Source organism: Cimex lectularius, unplaced genomic scaffold (genome assembly GCF_000648675.2).
Source record: "Cimex lectularius strain Harlan isolate CLEC.00 unplaced genomic scaffold, Clec_2.1 scaffold208, whole genome shotgun sequence".
Taxonomy (NCBI): Eukaryota; Metazoa; Arthropoda; class Insecta; order Hemiptera; family Cimicidae; genus Cimex; species Cimex lectularius.
This window is the reverse complement of record NW_019392797.1, coordinates 79,174-100,953: the sequence shown is the minus strand read 5'-3', so window position 1 is coordinate 100,953 and position 21,780 is coordinate 79,174. Positions and strand designations below refer to the sequence as shown.

The following is a 21,780-nucleotide window of genomic DNA, read 5'->3' as shown; positions in this document are numbered from 1 at the left end:
GAGAGAGAGAGAGAGAGAGAGAGAGAGAGAGAGATTGTTAGAGATTGAGATAAAGACGGAGAGAGAGAGAGAGAGAGAGAGAGAGAGAGAGAGAGAGAGAAGGAGAGGGAGAGGGAGAGGGTGAGGTAGAGGACGGACGGACGGACGGACAGACGGACGGACAGACAGACGGACAGACAGACAGACGGACGGATGGACGAACGGACGGACGGACAGACAGACAGACAGAACGAGCAAAGAGTAAAGACATGGAAATAATGGGATAACATATGACAGGCATCGGGAAAAAAATAGTGAAAGAAGCAGACAGCTACTACAGTTGAAACTAATTAAACGAGAAAGACGACGAATTCAGTCATTATTAAGGTAAAAAGAATACCCAATGTAGTGTTAATACAATTTGGCGATTTCAGTATTTCCCTCCCTCTCACTCTCTCACACCCTCTCTCTCTTTCTTTCTCTCCACCTATCTATCTATCTTTCTATCTCTCTAGAGAAATACTGCAATCGCCAAAATGAATTAACACATGTATTCGTTTTTACTCCAGAATGCTTGAATGATCGTAGCCTTTCTCGTATAATTAGTTTCACCTTTTTTAATCGACCGTTATTAACCGTAAATGGCTCTTTGAAACATTAATTATATAATGACATTTTGTAGATAAAACATAACTTGTATTTAAAAACAGAGGCTTTTGGTAACCAATTGATTCAAAAAATCTCATTTTCCACCCTTTGGACCTCACATACCCTCCCCTTTAAACCTTAATCCGCCGCTTTCGTTAAATTAAACAACATAATAAATCCCAGGATTTATATTAAAAAGGCGACTTTTTCGAAACTCCTATTGCAGATATCAGATTTAAATCTTTTTCTGAGTTTCATTTTATTTAAGATGGGTAAACTGTTAATTATCAACTTGCAATATCGAGGGAAAAGGTTGAAATCTGCTTTAACCCCCCCCACCAAAAAAACAGAAAAAGAAAAAAAAAGAAGTCATAATATAACAAATATTTTATTGGGTGGAAGACAAAAAATAATTACAATAAAGCATGGCAACATTGATAAAGAAACATTTCCCGACTTGATTCTAACAGTCTGGTTGCTTTAAACAAAATTAAGAACGAAACGAGTTCAAGAACAGTAAAACCAACTACAACAAGAAGCTTTTTACTAATTGAAGTCACTACTTAAAAACTGAAATGTAGTTTAAAACTCGAAGAAAATCGAACGTGAAGGCACTAAGGGTGATAGAAAACTTGCATCATGGGTAAATAAAAGCTTGCTGAATTGATTTTAGACGCAAACGTAATTAAACAAAATAATCATTAAAATCTATTATTATGAAGTGCTTTTATCTTAATTAAAATGACTGGAATATATGTGGAAATAAGTTACAAAGTATAAAAGGCTAGGCTACTCGAACTACACTGAGAGGCAAAATAGGCGGCTACCTGGTTTTTTTGTTGATATTTGCGATCGTTATCAATTTTGTTGGTTTACTGGATATTTAACAAAATATACAAGGTGGTCCAGCATAAATCCGAAAAGAATGGGGCTATAGTACATCCTAAATAGAGTAAAATGCAATGAACGGAACTGTTCAGTAGTTATGACTCAACTCAATCCGGTCGGTAGTTATAAATTGTTTAGTGTTTTTTCGGTAAATACCAACCTAAAGCCATAAATTGGCGTTTTTTTCAAGATCTAGAGCATCCGTGTCTGAACAGTTCGGTTGGTTGCATTTTACGATGTACTATAACCCAATTTTTTCGGGTTTATGCTGGACCACGCTGACCGGACCGAAAAATTTTGGTAGGGAAACAATGGAGAAAATATATATCATGTCAATATGGAGAATTTCCTCTTCTTGCATAGATCACCGCTTGCATTCGACGTGGCATCGATTTTATGTGGTTCTGAATGTAGTGCTGCGGAATATTTTCGTACTCCTCCAACAGCGCCATTTTGAATTCGTGCAAAATCTCGGGCATCACTAGGCGACTTTTTACCTTGTTTGACAACTCGTCCTAAAGGTGTTCGATAGAGTTTAAGTCGGGATTACACGCTGGCCACACAAAACATTGAATTGAAGCACGTTCCAAGTTGTCACCAACGATCCTAGCTGTGTGGTGCCTTGCACTGTCGTGCATAAGAATAAAACCGTTATCAATTAGTAGCATATAAGGACCAATTTCTTCTGATAACACATCTTCAATGTATCGCGTAGCTGTTAGGGAACGGTAGATGAAGATCAAAATATTGCGACCTTCCCTACAAATGCCTGCTCAAACCATAACATTACCACCTCCATAGTTTCTCCGGAGTGAGAATATTGCGTGGATATATCGCTCTCCTGATCTTCACTAAACCATCTTGCGGCCATCAGAAGACCTCAAACAAAACACGTCCGAAAACAAGATTTTAGTTCAATCTTCCTCAGACCAATGGTAGGATTTCCCGAGAAACTTAACCGAGCTGTTCTGTGTTTTTTCAGAAGTTCGTGACTAGTGGCAGGCTTTCTCGCAAGTAATCCAGTTTCTCCTTAAAGTGCATAAACAGACATTAACATTTCTAACTTGTTGAAGTCGTTGCTTGGATCTCAACAATGGTAAAATACTGGAATGTTAATTTCGGAGTACATTCGAAGTAAAACGGATGTGATACGATGTCGACCTGATCCATGCCTTACTGAGCAACCTCCAGTATCTTGGTACCGATGGAAGACCCTTAGTACAGTTGTTCTGGTAATGTTAAACACCCTGGCCACGTACGCTTGACTTCTTCCAACTTCCAACAAAGTTATGATTCTAAGTATCATTTAATACCTTAAACTATTACTAAATGATAGACACGAAACATAGAACACGAAATGATAGATTATTTGACACATTAGGCAAAATCTAATTGTAAACACAGGTGGGAGATGTTATCTGTTTTACAATTAATTAAGGTTTTTAGTTGAGATAAAAAAGTCAATGGCACGAGCGGGATTCGAACCCACGATCTTCGGCTTGATACGCCGCTGCTCTACCACTTGAGCTATCGTGTCCTCGATCCACTCGGACACCAACTTTCCCTCTCAGCCGCACCTTTTGAATTTTGAGATGGGAAGTTGGTGTCCGAGTGGATCGAGGTCACGATAGCTCAAGTGGTAGAACAGCGGCGCATCAAGCCGAAGATCGTGGGTTCGAATCCCGCTCGTGCCATTGACTTTTTTATCTCAATTAAAAACCTTAATTAGTTGTAATATATTTATTGGTCAAGCGGACCACGAAATTAGTGAAATTAATAAGTTATCTGTTTTATTTACCTATAATCCTTTAAAACGGACCAAACATTGTTGTACGATAATAAATGAAGGGTTGTCTAAGAGATAATTAAAACTATTAAGCGTGGCTACTTTTTGTCCCTCAATGTAGATGGAACACGTTAAACGATTTAAAGTGACTATAGAGAGAAAACACCTGTCAAAACACTTATTTGCAATAATCCTTTTACTTCCATTATTACAAACAGGATTTGAATCGATTTTCCCCTCTTGTCTCGTCTCGCTTTGTGATGGAAAAAAAGGCGCTAGCCCTTCGCAAAGGATCCTTCTTCCTGTTCAATGGACAAGACGGTACTGAAAATACGACCCTAAGACATTCCAACTTTATTAACAACCCGGGGCTTTACTTTTAAAACGTTTTTTCAAATCCTAATAAAAAATCATACGATATAGAAATGTTTCTAATATTCGAAATGTTTAAGAAACATGAAAGCTAGTCTGATGCCCAGCGAAGATTGACGAGCCAAAATAATAACGGGAACACTTCAGGCTTATCACCCGGCAAAGGGGAAATCTCACTTTTTATAAAATAGTCATAAGTTATAAACTTAAATGTTTGGTAATATTCAATCTACAATACGAGTTTGACCATCAGAGTAATCGAAAACGACCAAGATTTTCTATTAAAGAAGGTGCCAAAATTTCTCCCGCATGAAATCAACGGACACCTAAAGAAATTGTTTCACATGCCCCATTTGCGTTGGGCCGCAGTTGCTAAACCCGAGGTTTAATCTTGTGATGTAAGTGGATTACATCGATGCAAGGGTTTATCAGACCAGCCTTGAAATGGAAATCAGAAACATAAGAGTGAGAGGAAGTTATATTGAAAAGTGAACTATTCGAAATGACATCCGCAGAATGATATTGGCTTCTATTTTTATTTAAAAAAGACATTGAAACGTTGTGCAAACAACAATGGATTAAAAAAAACCTTAGCTAAGACATTTGAAATAGTAATTGTCTCAATGATATCCTTGGGATTAGGTTTAGAATTAATGAAAGAATATTGAATCCTATTTGTTTTTATTTATTTATTTCTTCACCCATTGAATAAGTGTTGAGCTTTAAATCACTTTGATCTTTTGAAAAAGCTCAGCCAAATCAGTTTTAACTAGACCGTATCAATCTTCGACCGCATAAAAGTTGTAAATATTAGGCCGTTTCTATATAACGAGGTTGTTTTTGCGGATGGGCGGTGGAAAAGGAATAACAGGGGGAAAAAGGAAAAGGGGGCCGAGCAAATAAAATTAATCCTGCGGTTATTTACAAAGTTCCAAAGGCACGAACGGCCGAATACAAAAAAAAAGAAAAAAGAGGACTCGTTTCTGGAGTTGGGTAGCGAGGATCCCACAGGACCCTTGAGGGGGATCCAATTACGGGAGGGAGTCTCTCGGCGATACGAGCACCGAATGTCCATCCCCTTTCGCAGCGGGGGTGGGTTTGTCCAAGGGAAAATCATGAAAAATTAGTAACCGCTTTGTCCTTTTTGTAAACCCGTCCAACCCAAGTTTAAAGCCAAGGTCGGAAAGGATAAACTCATCGTTTAATTAACTGTTAAATCATTCATTCGATAAGGTTTCACACAACAAACAAAGACAGATGGGCGACTGCATGATTCAAGAACGGGTTTACTTATCACTTACGCGGTTTCCTTAAACACAAAGTGAACAGTTAGTTGTTTTTTTTTTGCTGTATTTTCTTTTCTTTTTTAAGTTTGAAATCATGAAGTACATAGATATTCCTTATTTTTCAATCAAACATACTAAAACTCTTACATTTCACGAGAAAGAGAGAGACGGAAAGAAAGAGTTTTGTCGTTAGAAAGCAAGTATAATAAGGCGAGAGAGAGAGAGAGAGAGAGAGAGTGTAAGAAAGAGAAAGAGAGAGAGAGAGAGAGAGAGAGAGAGAGAGAGAGAGAGAGAGTAAGAAAGAGAGAGAGAGGGTGTGTAAGTAAATTAAGTTAAAAAAAGGTCGAGAAAAGTGGTGATATACAAATAAGATATAAGAAGGAAGAGAGTTACTGGGGTGTGAGATGGAGAGAACAGGGGTCAAAAAAGATAAATGAAAGTAATCTAAAGAACGGAGTGCCCTATGAGAATCAGCGAGAAATAAAACCAAAATGAGAAGGGGAGATAGAAAAAGGATGGGCAAAGAGGGCAAGTAATTAGAAAATAAGTTAAAAAATAAAGAACAAAATAAATTCGGGTTGAAGACACAGGCATAGACAGAAAGAGTGAGAGGAGTGATAGGCATGTAGATAGATAGAGGGAGATTGATAGATAGATAAATAAATAGAGAATGCTCGTGACTGATCGAGAAACGAGGTGATATATACACTGGTGTGAGAAGGAGAGAATAGGGGTCAATAAAGATAAACGAAAGCACCCCAAAGAATAGAGTGCCCTGTGAGATTCATCGAGAAATAAAACCAAATAAGAAGGGGAAGTAGAAAATTATAGGCAAAGTGACAGAGAGTAAGTAAATTAGAAAAAAGAAAAAAGTTAGAAAATAAAGAAAAAAATTGAGATTCAAGACAGAGACAGAGACAGAGACAGAAAGAGTGAAGGGAGAGAGAGAGTGAGTGAGTGCGTGTGAGAGTAGAGCGAGAGTAGAGAGAGAGAGAGAGAGAGAGAGAGAGAGAGAGAGAGAGAGAAGACTAGGACAGTAAAGCAGAACGATAAAAGATAGAGCGATAAATAAATAGATTATTGTTGGACAGATAGAGTGAGATGGTGAGAGATAGGATGATTACGAGATAAACTCATACCGCTGGATAGATAGACACAGTGTGTTTGTGTGTGTTAGTGTGGGCGGGTTTACTGTCTTAATAATTATTAGAACCACTTTCAATCTGAATATAACGTGTTAATGTGTTACAACGCATGCTTATTACCTCAGGACACTGTTGACTATTATTACTGCGTTTGTTAATTGTTAAGAGATGTTTTAATTATGGACTTAAATTCAAATCGTCTTTTTCCTATCCCGTGGACTAAAATGGGAGTCCGATGTAGTAGCATGAAAAAGGTGATTGAATAAAAATGGCTCGGCGGGGCGTTTAAGCGATACAAAACGGTGTTGATATGTAATTGAGGGTGGTTCTCATTAGGTAATGTCACCTAGTGGATTGTATAAATTAAGTGGGACGCGAGGGCTGGTTGTACATTATCATATGATTGGGCGGGGCTGGTTGCCATGGCGGCCCCTCGGTCGATCCTCCAACCGCCCCCGAGGAAGAAGGTGTGTCTCACCCTCTTGGCCCACCCCGGCCGTGCGCCACCCCCGCCTCGAGGGATGCCCTCCGAGTTGCCAGCTATACATCATATTGTTTACTAATTTTGCCCGCTATTCTCGCCTAGGCTACCACACTCACATTCTCTTTTTCCATGGGCTTGTTTGAGGGTGGGACAAATTCTTACTACGTTTTCTGCCCTTTGTTTCAAGGTCGCGCCCTTGAAAATCCCTTTCCTTTTCATCTCACAACACTTTTTCTTGACTCTTTTGTCCAAACATTGTACCCATAGGATGCAATTTTAAAAGCCTCCTGGGCTGACGAATTTTCAATATAGGCTGAATTGTCTAATGCAAAAAAGTATCTTGAAATGTTTATGATTATTATTTTTTATTTGACATAATTTGGCGGACAATTTCATTACTATGAAATAAGGTCTGTGAGTAAACAAGATTGGAGGTGGGATTCTACCTCTTATTATCACTATCTTTGCTTTCTCTCTTTCTATCTGTCTATTTCTTTCTCTCTCTCTCTCTCTTTATTTCTCTCCTCTCTCTTTCTGTCTGTCTTCAACATCAATTTATTTTCTTCTTTATTTTCTAACTTATTTTCTTTTGTATAATTTACTTATCTCTGTCACTTTGCCCATAATTTTCGACCTCCCCTTTTTTATTTCTGTTTTATTTCTCGCTGACTCTCATAAGGTACCCTATTCTTTAGATTACTTTCATTTAACTTTATTGACTCCTGTTCTTTTCATTTCACACATACATTTGTCATTATTGCACTGTTGACTTTCTTTTTGTGTATTTCGTTTTTAATTTGGGTTATCTCTTTTTGCATTAAAAATTTGGGCCATTCACTAACTCTCTTCCATTTTTTGTATATATATCCCCTCTCGCTCACTTTCTCTCTATTAATCTATAATTTATCTGTCATTCAATCTCCCTCCCCTCTCTCTGTCTATCTAACTCTATCTCTCTATTTATCAATCCCCTTCTCTCTTCTCTCATGAATAATCTCTTTTTCTCTCCTGTTTAATCATTTCCTATAAATACTTAATCTCAGTATTTCATAACATATCTTATTTACTTAGTACCTAGGTATGTCTGCTCGTCCATCTTTCTGTCTGTCTCTCTCTCCCTCTTTCTCTCTCTCCCATCTCTCTCTCTTATATATTATGTATTATATAATATTATATGATTTCTTTCTTTATTGATTTATTTTGGTTAAATGAGTGTAAATTTTAATTTAGTTATTATTACTGCTACACATTCAGTTTAAAAATTTGTTATTATTATATACATGTATTATGTATAATGTATATAATATGAAGCGCTTGTAATGTTTGTAAGTTCAAATTGTAAAACGTTAGTTTCCGTTGGGTGTGAAAAAGGTCAAATTGACCTAACGCTGCGAGATTTGTAAAAAAATCGTTTATCAAATCAAATCTCTCTCTCACTCTCTCTTTTACACTTTCTCCCTCTACCTTTAACTTCAATTTATTCTATATTTTCTAACTTATTTTCTTTTGTACACTTTTTAATTACCTCTGTCACTTTGATCATCATTTTGTCTGTCACTTTCTATTTCAATTTTATTTATCGCTCCCTCTCATAGGTTACCCGATTCTCTCATCTCACACATACATAATCACTCATTATCCAGATTTTTTCTTCCTTTTTGTGTCCCCCCTAACTCTTCTCTCTTTAATTATCGCTTTTTCTCTCTTATTGAATTTTTTTCTTATAAATACTTAATTTCTTTGTTTCCTCACATTTCTTATTTACTTAGTGCCTATGCATCTGCTCGTCCATCTATCTCAGTCTGTGTGTCTGTCCGTCTGTCTGTCTGTCTCTCCCACCCTCCGTCCATCACACTCAATCTCTCTCTATCTCTCTCTCTCTCATTATTGTTATCACTTTCTAACAACACCCTGTCTCTTTCCTCGTTAATTATAAGAAAGGTCATTCATGTCCTTAATTTGCGAGATTTTGTAAATAAAATGATATTCATTCATTAACTTCCATCTCTCTCTTCCTATTACATTACTCTTTCTTTCCTTCTCTTTCTACGTATTTATATATCTGTTTTACATATCTCTATGTAGGAATATAACATAAAAATATTATGTATCTAGATTACTTCCTTTGTTCTTCTTGTCTTTCTGCATCTATTTATCTATCTGTCTATCTTTCTTTCATAAATTATAAATCATAATAAAAAGATAATCTTTTTATGTTCTTTAAGGTTGTTACTCATTTTAATAATTAATCGCATTAATTTCCTAGCGTAAAGCCAACAATTGTGAAAATATACAATTTAAAAAAAAATACACCCCTCAGACGATTCATGTTTTCATCTTATTTGCGGAAATTTCGCTAATAAAGCTTCTACGGTATACTCTATGTTTGAAGGGCGAAACATCGCAAGGGTGAAATAGGCAGGGGGTGGGTTCTCAGTAACGAGCCCTTTTCATCCGGGGGTGTTTCCGAGATATTAAGCTTTCCCCAGAAAACAGCCCCTCCTCCCTGAAGTATATCAACCTTTGTAATTTAACTAGTAGGATTTCGTAAATGTATACACTGTGTACACATCGAAATGTATCACATGGGAATTTCGATGGTTCATAAGAAGGATGAATAAAGATTATAGAGGTCTACTTACCATCCTTAAACTTATATTTGAGTAAAAGGTAGCTAAACAGACTCGTGGACGAAAGAGAATCAATTTATCAAATACTTGGTTTAAACAGAAAAAGAGTAACCCCTTCTCAGGGATAATCCTCGTAAAGCCGATTTTTTGAAGTAACGCACCAAGTCCAACCGAGGACAAAAGGGCCCTGGCCATTCGGAGCTTCAGGCTGTAAACGAATCGGAACCGCAATCGAAATCTTGCAAAATTGCCATCCGATCCAATTATTATACCGATATACGTTGGAATCTGGAGTTAGAGGAATTGCAAGACACCCTTTACGGATTCAAGCCCCCTAGGGCTTTTTCCCAATCCTCGTGAATTGTCGGCTGGTGAGGGGGAAGGCCTTTATTGCTTACGACTTAAATAAACCCCTTATTTTCAACATCCTGAGATGATAGTTTTCGTCCATTAGTATAATGTAGTGCTTTAATATTGTTCTTGGAAATTGACATTAATTTGATGAGCTTTAACACGACAATTTTGGTCAGTTGATTCTTCATCGCATTCTCTTTCTCTATTAAGCGTTATAATTGTTAGGAACAAATGTGCATTTTATCATAAACGAGGTAACTATGAAATTAGCTGGAGACGTTTTCATCAATGCTGACAAAACACAGACTATCATTTTTAATCTGTAATTTTATTGATGATGGAATGTGTATGCGTAATACTTATTACTCACTACTTTTAGTATATCCTACGTTTTCTATTCTACTTATCAATCAGGAAAGAAACTATTTTAAAAAGAGAGAACAGAAGGAGTTTTTTGTTATTTGTTAATTATTTACACGTGTGGAAAGCTTAATTTCATTCCACACAGTCGAGCTTTAAAGGAAGGAAAGTATCCAGGAAAAGCCCATTGTTCCTACGACTTTCACATTCCGGAAGGACGCGCCTTAACGGCAATCGAATATTTATACAGTACGCAGCGAGGTATCTAGGAGGCCTTGGTAATAGTCGGAACGAAAATTAAACCTCCCCCCTTTAAGAAAAGAGCCGGGCCGGGCATCTAAAAGGGCAACGGCCAGACAATTAAGCTCAAACTAACTCTTCCTTATTAAATCCAATCAATGCCGTTTAGCCGAAACGGGACGCGTCGGTGTAAAACAACCCGGGGGTGGGGTGGATGGACTTTAGTCAATATTGATTTTTATAAGACTTAGGGAGAAGATGTCGAACATTTTTTACAGCCGCTTTCTGACGTAAAGTTTTTCCTGATCTACTGGTAAAAGACTGAAGAATAAAAAACAAAACAGCCCAGAAAAATACATAGCCATCAATATTAATAATAAATTTGTTATTCTTGAGGCTAGCCGAAGGTCGTGGGTTCGAATCCCGCTCATGACACCAGCTTTTTCATCTCAACCAAGACCTTGCATAAAAAGAATAATTAATTGAAGTAAGTAATTTGGTCCATTAGACCACTAAACATAAATGGATTAATAATAAAAATAAATCACTTTCTAGTTCTGTATGTTTTTCGTTTAATTTTACATGCTAGACGGAACGTCAGATCTTTACTTACAGACAAAGAAAAGACAGAAAAACATTTTCCCCGAGTCTACTGATAATTTGATATAATGCATATATAAAACAGGAGTTGAAATCTGTTCAAGCCTAATCAAAGTCCCTGAATCGACCCCCTGTCGAACTATGCGGTTTTCTTTTATTTCGTGATCAAACTTTTTTTTTGTTTTAGTTTTGGCAATTGGCTCAGAGATAATCAGTTTCCCTTTCTCATCAAATTTTTAAGTCCATAACCCTTAGAAAATCCAAAACTGCATTATACAATTCCAAATCATTTAATTGCAGTACGGATTTATAATTAAATGACTTGATCAGCTTTCCAATTCTGTTCAGCCTATCCAACATCTTTGTTCTTTCGTTATTATAATTTTTTCATTTCATTATGGGATGTTCCAGATCTTCCTTCTCTTGGCATACTAAACATAGGTCTCTCCGCCTTTGCCCTATTTCTTCAAATATGTTCCACTTATTCCGCGGTTACACTGAGTCTATATTCCAGTGCACTCTTTTTTTAGCAGAGTTCAAGAACCACGGTCTCCTGCCGATCGTCCGGTTTATATCCCGGTAACATTTACCAGTGGGGTAGGAGTGTAGTTGTTTGTTCCATGTGTAATGTACTTCCTTTTTCAAACTGCCTTTGAGCTCCACCACTGGTATGGGAGATTCCAAAATTTGCCTTTTTTCACAGCTTTCCTTGCCATGCAGTCCACAAGCTCATTGCCATGGACTTCTCTATAGACCCGTATCCAACAGAAGGTGCTTTCGACTTGCCATTCTAATAGCGTCTGGCTAAGTTCCATTATGTTGGACATCATATAGGTTACCTGACTATAAGCTGTAATTTTTAATGCTCTCTATATGATCCTTGAATCCATCAGGATAAACACCTTCTTTTACCTCAAATTTCTTCCTAATATGGCTTCCTTATGCCATTGGAATGCCGAATCCAATAGACCGCGTAGTCCAAGGCGTAATTTTGATCTGAGGCTGTACGTATTTATATTTTTTGTGAATTGACTATGTGTCGCGTCAATGAAAGAGGGCTCTTTTTCTTGGCCCAGCAGTTCTGTGTTAGGACCTTTACGGCCATAAAAGCTATTTTTTGGTAATTCTCAACCCTAACCGAAAAGGTTTTCAACACAAATTTTTTTGCCAACCTCTCTAATCTTAATCCTAAGAGAGGCTCACAAGATTCAAGTTCAATGACGCTTTTCAGCGTGTCTGAAAGATATACAACGCTTCAAACATTTGTTTCGGAAAACGGATCAAAACTTTAATAATTAAATATAAATTAAAATTTATAGTTTGTAAAATTTGTGTTTATAAAATGTCTTTCCAATTATCCTCTTTTCTGATCTAACAGAGCGGATCTTTCAAATCCAAGAAGGAAGTACCGCAGGGCAACGTGATGGGACGAATCATAACCGCAGATGTCCCGATTACACATACTATCCTCCTTGCAACATTGCCGATGATTCAGTTGTACTATCCCCTGACCCTGATCCTACGGTTGCTTCGGAAGATCGCATAAACATATCTCATGTTTTGGATAGTGGAAAATGGTGTTCAATTAAAGAAATTTACACTCTGCGGCAAATTTCCTCTCACGATCTTCCTATCACCGAATCTGACTGTGTTTGTTACCTTAGGCTCCAACTAGACTCACGGTTAACATAGTATTGAATAACCGACTAACCCTTCAAGTTCTAAACAGAATGGTTCCGTCTAAAGAAAAAACCATGCTATCGATGAAAAACAAACACTACTAAAACTATATTGGACTGTGGATAGTATAGAACTGTGGGCACCTCTAAGCCTTTCAATATCCAACATTTCCAATCCTTTCTATCAACAGCCCTTATCTATCTCTATGATCCATGTCTACAGTACTGGCATACAAAACGACCTAAAAATCACATTATCCAAAAATTAATTCCTCAAAAAGGTCCACAGTAAATTACCCCATTGCCATAATAGTCTTCTACCTAAATCCAACAAGGCGTTTTAAGTAGAAATGGTCCCACGACTTCCTTCCCGAGGAATTTACAAATTGCAATAAAATTTTGATTATAAATTTTTTCTATTTACAACCATATAATTAATAAAAGTTGGAATGACCTAGAAGGTGAAATAATATTATTTGTAAATGTAATGACCTGAAGCCATGAAACTATGTACATTAATTTATCAGGGTAAAGGTCAATTGCGGCCACAGGACCTGAACCGGTTCTGCATATAAAACCTGGAGTAAATCTTCTAAAGCAGTGTTCTCAACCTTTGCCAGTCCGGGATCCTGGAAGCGTATCCTGGACCTATAATACCCGTCATACCTCACCCTTTCCCACCATATGTTCAGTCTGAAGTAGGAAGGTGCGTAATAATAAATAACCTGCTCTATCTTTTCAAACGAACATCTCTCGTAAATTGCGGATAAAATAATATAAATAGCAAACACAAATACACGTAAAACAGAAACAAGATAGAAAAAGATAGGTTAGCACTCACACTATTATGAGTAATACATTAACATTCTTAATCAGTAGTACTATGTTTAAATTTTTGTTTCTATCAGGGGTGAATGATTAAAGTTAATTATGTTGTTGGTGGGTACAAATTTACTTGATAGGTTGATCAACGTGATTATTTAAAAAACATTGATACGATTAAATTCACTAGTTTTTGTGGTCCGCTTGCCCAATTAATATCTTTCCAGTAATTAAGGTTTTTAGTTGAGATAAAAAAGCCTGTGTCACGAGCGGGATTCGAACCCACGACCGTCTGCTAAATACGCCGCTGCTCTACTACTTGAGTTATCCTGACTACGATTCACTCGGACACCAACTTCCCACCTCAACCCCAACCTTTTGAATTTTCCCTCCTTTTTGCCATTTTTCAATGGAAGTTGGTGTCCGAGTGAATCGTAGTCAGGATAACTCAAGTAGTAGAGCAGCGGCGTATTTAGCTGACGGTCGTGGGTTCGAATCCCGCTCGTGACACAGGCTTTTTTATCTCAACTAAAAACCTTAATTAATATACTGATACGATTGTTTCATGTCTATGCGTAATAAGTTATATCATTTATGTAGAAACTAATTATACATGACTTAAATCATGAGTTTGTTTGATGATATTTGTTTACAAAAGAAGAATATAGGACAAGGGGTGATTCAGAAGATCATTACACGAGTTTGCGGAATGAAACCGGCGAACTAACGCCCATGCAGATCCGGCGCATTAATAAAATCATTCCAAAGTTCGGCGTGGTGCCGGTCATAAATTTTCCCCGACTGGGAAATCAATCATTCCGATTGTCCCTAAACTCATGAAGTATCTCAACGTTGTTTGTACAATGGCCAAGATACAACAGGCCAAATTTCGTTCCACAACAACAATCGGGTTTACCGTTTTTTCAAAGTATCCCGTTTTCCGAGAGCTCACCTGTCCCGGGAAAGTTTTCTTTCTGACAACCCCGTCGAGGGCCCTGGAGACAATCAATGCCTGGATATGACAGTATCAGCCGTCCGTCCACCCTCAGACGTAACGATTTACCCGGCGAGGGACTTCGCACCCCTTATCTCGGTACAGCTACGCCGAAAAACCATCCCTCCGACTGTACTCCATGAATGAAAACATATTGATTACAAAACCACTACTGTTACGAGATACGATTTTAACTAAAAAACATATATCTATCCCGGGAGAAGAATATTTCTTTATAATAATTAGTAGTGTAACTAATTAATAATTATTGGCCCACGCGGATAACCTAGTGCTGCTAGCTTCTGACTGCTCGTCATTGCAAAACATGATAGTGTTTCGAGAAAATTATATACATTGTGGAACCTCCAACTGATTTTGGCCAAATCAAAAATAGTTATATTTAGAAGTAGTGGGCGACCAGGTCGTTGTGAGAAATGGTGGTATAAGGGTGAACGATTTGAGGTTGTACATAAGTACCCGGGGATGACTCTGATGTCTTATTCATCACTGGAGGATAGTTGCAAAAATAAAGCATCACAAACTAAATCTTCTTTAAATAGTTTCAACAGTATACTGAACAATAATAAAAGCCCATTTGTACTCGAAATTACATATTTATAATACTGTCTCAAGAGCAATTATTTCCCATGGTGCTCAAATGTGGGGAGTGACAGTTCCAAAAAGTGGAAACATTTAAATATTTTAAAAATAGTAAAACCTGCCTAAGACAAGATTTGTTACCAACCTTCTTGTACACAGCTAAATTGAATATTAAATATATACAGATGCTTAAACCTCCCTCCAAGACGTAATCCCAGTTTACTAATAAGGAGAATAATAGAAAAGAAATTATTTATTTATAAAGACTAGGAACAATTGTGTTCAACATAATATTATACTGAAGGACTTACTTAAGAGATTACCAGAAAGGATGTCCTGTCTAAGAGTGAAAAAAAAAACTGGTTGAAGAATTTAAAATGCGAGCCCAGAACAGTCTAGCACATCCCTTATAACTGTAAACTAGATCTTGAAAAGAAAGCACTGTAGGAAGGTCTAGATTATAACTCTGTATTATGGTTAATAAAATGTAGTGAGAGCTCTTATACCTCAATAAGTACATTGGCAAAAAGTAGGTGAAACTATGTTCATTGTGCAACCTGGGATGTGACGAGGACGTATTTCATTTTATAGCCGTCTGTCCTGCACTAAAAGAATTTAGAATGGAATTGTTTAACAAAAAGACCCTAAATCTTGAAGAGCTGATACACATTTTAAATGGATCGACTTGACAGGAGCTGGTAAAATACTGAAAGAAAACGTGGCTATACAGATACTTTATTAAAAGAATCTTATTTATTTGTAACGTTCTTTTCTTTAATTTGGAATTATTTGCATTACCTTATGATGACTTTATTATTGTAGCTATACTTTTTGTTTCCGTATTATTTTCAAGCAACGCAACCCGTCCGACGGTTCAGATTTCAAGGAGGATTGCCGTTCGTCTTTATTTTTTTTAATATTAATTTTGTTTACTATGTTACAGTAAAGATAGTTTTAACAGTATTAATACTGGTATCGTTATGTACCAATATGTATAAATACGTTTATTTTATGGTTATGTTAAATACACGGCTATTATTGTTATTAAATTATCAAATTCACTAGTTTCGTGGTCCGCTTTACCAATTAATATCTTTCAATTAATTAAGGTTTTTAGCTGAGATAAAAAAGTCAGTGTCACGAGCGGGATTCGAACCTACGATCTTCCGCTAAATACGCCGCTGCTCCACCACTGAACTATCGTGACCTCGATCCACTCGGACTCTAACTTCCCATCTCAACCCCACCTTTTGAATTTTCCCTCCTTTTTGCCAGTGGATCGAGGTCACGATAGCTCAAGTGGCAGAGCAGGGGCGTATCTAACTGAAGATCGTAGGTTCGAATCCCGCTCGTGACACTGACTTTTTTATCTCAACTAAAAACCTTAATTAATTGAAAGCTATTAAATTATATTATTAATTAATAATTAATCGTGTAAAGATTATTGTATTAACTGTTTTGAACCATTAGAATGAGGATGTGTAAAGTTTTAAGTAACACATTTCCTATCGCCCCTTGGATGCTCGTTAATCCTCTCCAAAGAAAAGCAATATAGCGAAGCCAGAGGGTAGTAGCTGCCACGGGGGAGAAAGCCCCAACTATTGTCCTCTGGGGAGGTTTTGCAAAGAACCGATGCTACCAAAAGAGGAGTCACGAGTCAGTGGATGAGGAAAATGTTATTTGTTATAGCATCAGCGTGCTTTGGAGGGGGAGTGCCTGTCATTGACATACATAGATAGATCCTCTGTGGATTTTAGTGTACAAATGTTATGAAATATGAAGACCTGGGTTACTTTATTATCGCCCTAATGATGGATTCAGAAGAAAAGCCAATCCTGACAAACGATCGACTAGCATGTTGCAAATAAGTCGATGTGTATATTTATTCATTTATTACATACTTCAAACAGGGAAGCAGCCCCAAAATAGAAAAGTCCAAATATAATAATAATACATTAGGTAAAAACAGTGTACAAAAAGTAAACAAACATGACAACAATAGAAAATATACAAGTAAAAAGAAACAAGGAAACTCAAAGATTTCAAATTCACTGCAGTACAAGGGTAACATCCGTATTAATCCTTAAAAACTCAAAAATATTTTTTTAAAGGCCACCTGACTACCAATGGATCAATGCATAACATATTCAAAGAACCATTTTCGTGGATGAAAGATTGGTTCTGCAAGAGGAAATGTAAAAAACAGTTCAGTCACTCGCAAACTCCGGTTGTGCACCCTCAGCTCAATTTCTGGAGCATCAATAAAACCATTTCAAATCTTCCATCCAAATAGCGAAAAAGCAGCACGATGACGAGTGACAAGGAGTCCAAATTCAGCTCGCCTAGGGCCGCGGAGTATTTAGAGAAGTTAAGACCAGATTTAAACATTAAGTATTTTGTAGCTTTTCTCTGATTCATTTCTAAATCATCTGAATGGGTTTTGTAATAAAGGGACCAAATTAAATCACCGTATTCAAGAATTCTCTTAACCAAAGACTGATACAATATTTTTATCGCATGAACTTGTAAAGTCCGACGTTATAGTTTAATGAAACAAGTTTCTGTACGCCCTATTGATCATGTACGAATAATGATCCTCAAAGGTACATTTCTTGTTAAAGACCACCCCAAATCAATAACTACGGAGACCTCCCCCCAAGGGACACCTAAGGAATATGATTCGGAAAGGAACTTTTTTTGCAGAAAAAGGAAATGCATATTTATGTAGATTAATCGAAAGTTTGTTGAGTGTACCAGTCATGTAAAGCAGAAATATATTTCTGTAACAACAGACAATCATTAAACCTAGAGATGCATTTGTAGAATTTTAAGTCATCATCCAATAAAGACACTTTAGAAAATTTAATTGAATTAGTAACGTCATTAAAGAAAATACTAAACAAGATTGGCCCCGAATGTGATCCCTGAGGGACTCCTGATCCCATAGATACCTCGTCCGAAAAAAACATCGAAAATTAACCTGAAAAGGTCTACGAATCCGGAAAGAACCGATCCAACTCAACAGCGGTTCACCATACCCACACACACGCGTATATATATATATATACATACATACATACGAGAACGCGCGCGCACGCACACGCACGCACACACACACACAGAGGGTGACTGGCGATAAGTTTCGAAAATTTCAGATTCTACTCACCATATACAACAAAAAACTTCCTATGAACCCCTGTCCAAATCTCAATTCGAACGTAGTAATTTCAAGTTTTTTTTTTTTTAATTTTTCGACTTAGGTCCACTAAATTGCTTATAAATGTGTAGTGTTTAGTGACCGTTAGTTAATGATTGTTTGGATTTTTTTTTACATCCTACATGTATTTGTAAAATTTAAACAATGTTTATAAATCCCAGGCACTGAAGATGATCTCAACAAAGATCGAAACGTTGGCACGATAAAGAAAATGTTTTACTAAAACCTTCAGAATTACTGATTGTAGAAAAATCTGGCTTGTGCCACCTGAAAAAATGTTAAATTTGTCGTAAGAAAACTTATTTACTGATTGATGAATTAATTAAAAAATTCAGAAAAAACAAAAGTATTGAAATTTGGAATTTTTCGAAAATGTTGGATTGGTAATTGTTAATAACTACAAACTCTTGGAGCTTTGCAAATTCCCTCAAAAGTTCCCTCTTCAATTAGCTTCCAGCGGTATACCCACCTTTTTGGATTGCGTTCCTGGAAGTCCCAAAAATTTTGTAGTTTGTTGATAAAAATTGGGGGGGGGGCACGCTCAATTTTCCAGGAAATCTTCTGGCCTTTGAGTTTCGCGTCAGTTCTTTATTGTTAGATTCAATCAGTATGCTTTATTATCAGCTGACAACGTCCTCAACCACTGTTGAGTTCGATATATATATATATATATATATATATATATATATATATATAATAAGTGGACTCGATTAAAGTTCGGTTAGTTCCGAAGTTTCAACGTGCAAAAAACCACTAGAATGAATGACCAAGGATTGTGTAAGACCTCAATCTTTACAACAAAAAAGTTGTAAACGACAAGATTAATTTCCCACTTCCCCTTTAAATCCATCCTCTTGTAAACGAATACAATTGCTCATCAAAAGGATGCAGGTGGTCTCAAGGGAATCAATCCCCTCTCGTTCTTAATTCCCTTATCGCTCCACTCCCTCTACAGATCTTTGCAATTTCCAGGGCAAAAACGCCCGATTCCTTTTTTCCGTCCAAATGGCGGCAAGCGGATCCCCGGTCGATAAATGCTCATTTGTAAGCTAATAAAGGCAATATTTCAATTCGCGGCAGTCGCGTCGGAGAACCCGTCGCCTGGCAACCGGGGAAGCCTGAGGCCGGCCCTTGTAGGGGACCGAATATTGATAAATTCACCCTCCAGGCCGTTTCTTATTTATCGCCTTGGACAATTAATCTTGCTTACAGTTTGTCCTTTCCTAAACCCGAAAGGTCACGAACGTGCTGGTAAACTTTATCGACTGGGTATCCCTAGCTTCATGCCAGTAATGAGAACTATCAATCTGTTCGCCAACGGCAGTTGTTCTGTCAAAGTCCTATCGGCTCGAGACGTACTGACGACGACGTGAATTTAATTTTAAATTAAACGACGAACCCAAGTTTGATTAATAGTTCGAAACACCTAACAGGTACCATGTACGTTGTTTCATAATTGGCGAACATTATCGATTCTTACTTTTCAACTATGTTTCTTCCATTATTGACTTGAATTAAGTTATTATACAATTACTTATAAGAGCAAAAAAGACAAAAATCAACTAATATATTTTATATTAATCTATTTTTAAGTTCATATACGTCTAGCTATTGCCCATTTTTACTAATCTCTCTTTCATTACCATAAAATGTTCAACCTGAAACTTTTTGACCTGCTCAGCGAGCCGATTGTCATTTCAGATGCATAAAGCAGACATAGAGCTCGATGTTCACAGGATATACTACTAGCATACAAGCAGAACTATGGCTGTTTTATACAGGTTAAGGGGTAAAAGTTATGTCTATCTGTACAAGGTAGTGACTCTCACTGACACCATCAACCGCTAGCTGCACGTGCGAATGTCACTGGACAGTAGAGAGGAAGGGAGAGGGTTGATGGAGTGCACATTTAGTTGTGTTGGTATGAGCGGCTAGACGGTGGGTTTGTGTACCCCCACAAATTACTATTATTGATCAGTATAAAGGTAAATATGTTACAATTAGTATCTGACTGTTATCACACTCAAAAGTAAAGAAAAAGAAAGAAGATAAAAAGACCTGACAAATGGGTTATAAATCTGTAATTGGCTTGCTTTAAAAGTAACGCTGGAATGCCATCATTTCTAAGCCCCTTCGATACGGAAAACCCATAAATAAACATACATTCAAGTGATACAAACATACTCATAAAACTACGCACCGGCAAATATTCGTGTCTTGCAGGGATGTTCTCAGCCCAGTTTTACTTTCCATATACAATCTTGATCTAATTTCTATTTCTGACATATGGAGCAGTGCAATCGGACTCCGGACTCTCGCAAAGGTTTCGTACAGACACACCAGAAAAAGAACATCAACTGTTAAACTTCAACGCTGAATACAAGGATTGTCAAATGTAAATCGGTTAAACACGGCTTAGGCCTAAAAGTGTTTATTTTTAGTTATTATATTATAGATTTTAAACGTCCCAATTCTTATCATTTCTGATAGGTTGCAGAAGATTTTTCGTAAGGGAAAGTGGGCCGTCTTGGAGAAATAATCCAGCCTGCTGAAGCCCGTTTTGTAGGTTTTTTACTTTTTAAACAAATGACTTTCGATTTTATCGATCCTCGACACCAATGTCGCCGTGCCGGTGGGGATGCAAATCCACCGTTGAATTTCATATGGAGCACGGCTCGAGGCGATAAACGGCCCATTAACACAGATTAAGGATTCGTCTTGGCCAGGAACCGGTTCACCGGGTCGGAAGCCGGCTTCCACTGAGTCTGATCACGTAATTGGTGTCATAATTCTCTCGGATTACCAGCTGCTTTTTCTACCGTACAAAACATCACAGATAAATCTGTGATACTGAGGCGGTTCGGAGCTCTACTCTTTGAAAAAAAAATGATAAAGAACCTTTTGGCACCGGTGATGTCCGTGGGAATTAGCAGTTAAACCTATGATAAATAATGGAAAGAAATCAAATTGAATTTCACCAACAAATCGCTTATAGTACAAAGCGAATTAAATTGGATAAAAGTAACCTGAATAAACACATTTTTGAGTATATGTGTTTATATTATTTGCGTGTGTCCGTGAGTGTGATATCTAACCTTGAAATGCTAATTGTACAGCAATATACTACAAAAGGTACAATCATTCACGTGAAACACATACACTTACGCATAAGACTTCTGCTTACCAAAACGGGTGTTTTGAAGGGTTGCGTTCTAAGCCCAATTTTACTTTCCACATACAACCTTGTTCTAATTCATTATTTTTCGTGATCCGCTTGACCAATGAAAAATGGCAAAAAGGAGGGAAAATTCAAAAGGTGAGGTTGAGATGGGAAGTTAGTGCCCGAGGGGATCGAAGTCACGATAGCTCAAGTGGTAGAGTAGCGGCGTATCTAGCCGAAGGTCGTGGGTTCGAATCCCGCTCGTGACACTGACTTTTTTATTTCAACTTAAAACCGTAATTAATTCTTGTTCTAATTGTTCTTTCTGTCGTACGAAGCAGAGAAATCGGTCTCCGTACTCTCGCGAAGCTTAAAAAAAACTTCAATTTTAACTGCCAATTTGGTTAAACATAGAAATGTAAGTCAGTAAATGTAATTCAAACATAACGATGTTAATGGCGTTTAATGTTTCTTCATTTATCAAATTATCATCATTGCTTTATAAGAATGAAAATAGCGCAATAAAATAGACGAAA

General features: G+C 37.1%; 1 protein-coding gene across 1 annotated transcript in view; it reads right to left on the bottom strand.

Moving 5' to 3' along the window:
- Positions 1-21,780, bottom strand: part of LOC106664882 (serine/threonine-protein kinase NLK) — an 88,212-nt gene that overhangs the window by 53,004 nt on the left and 13,428 nt on the right.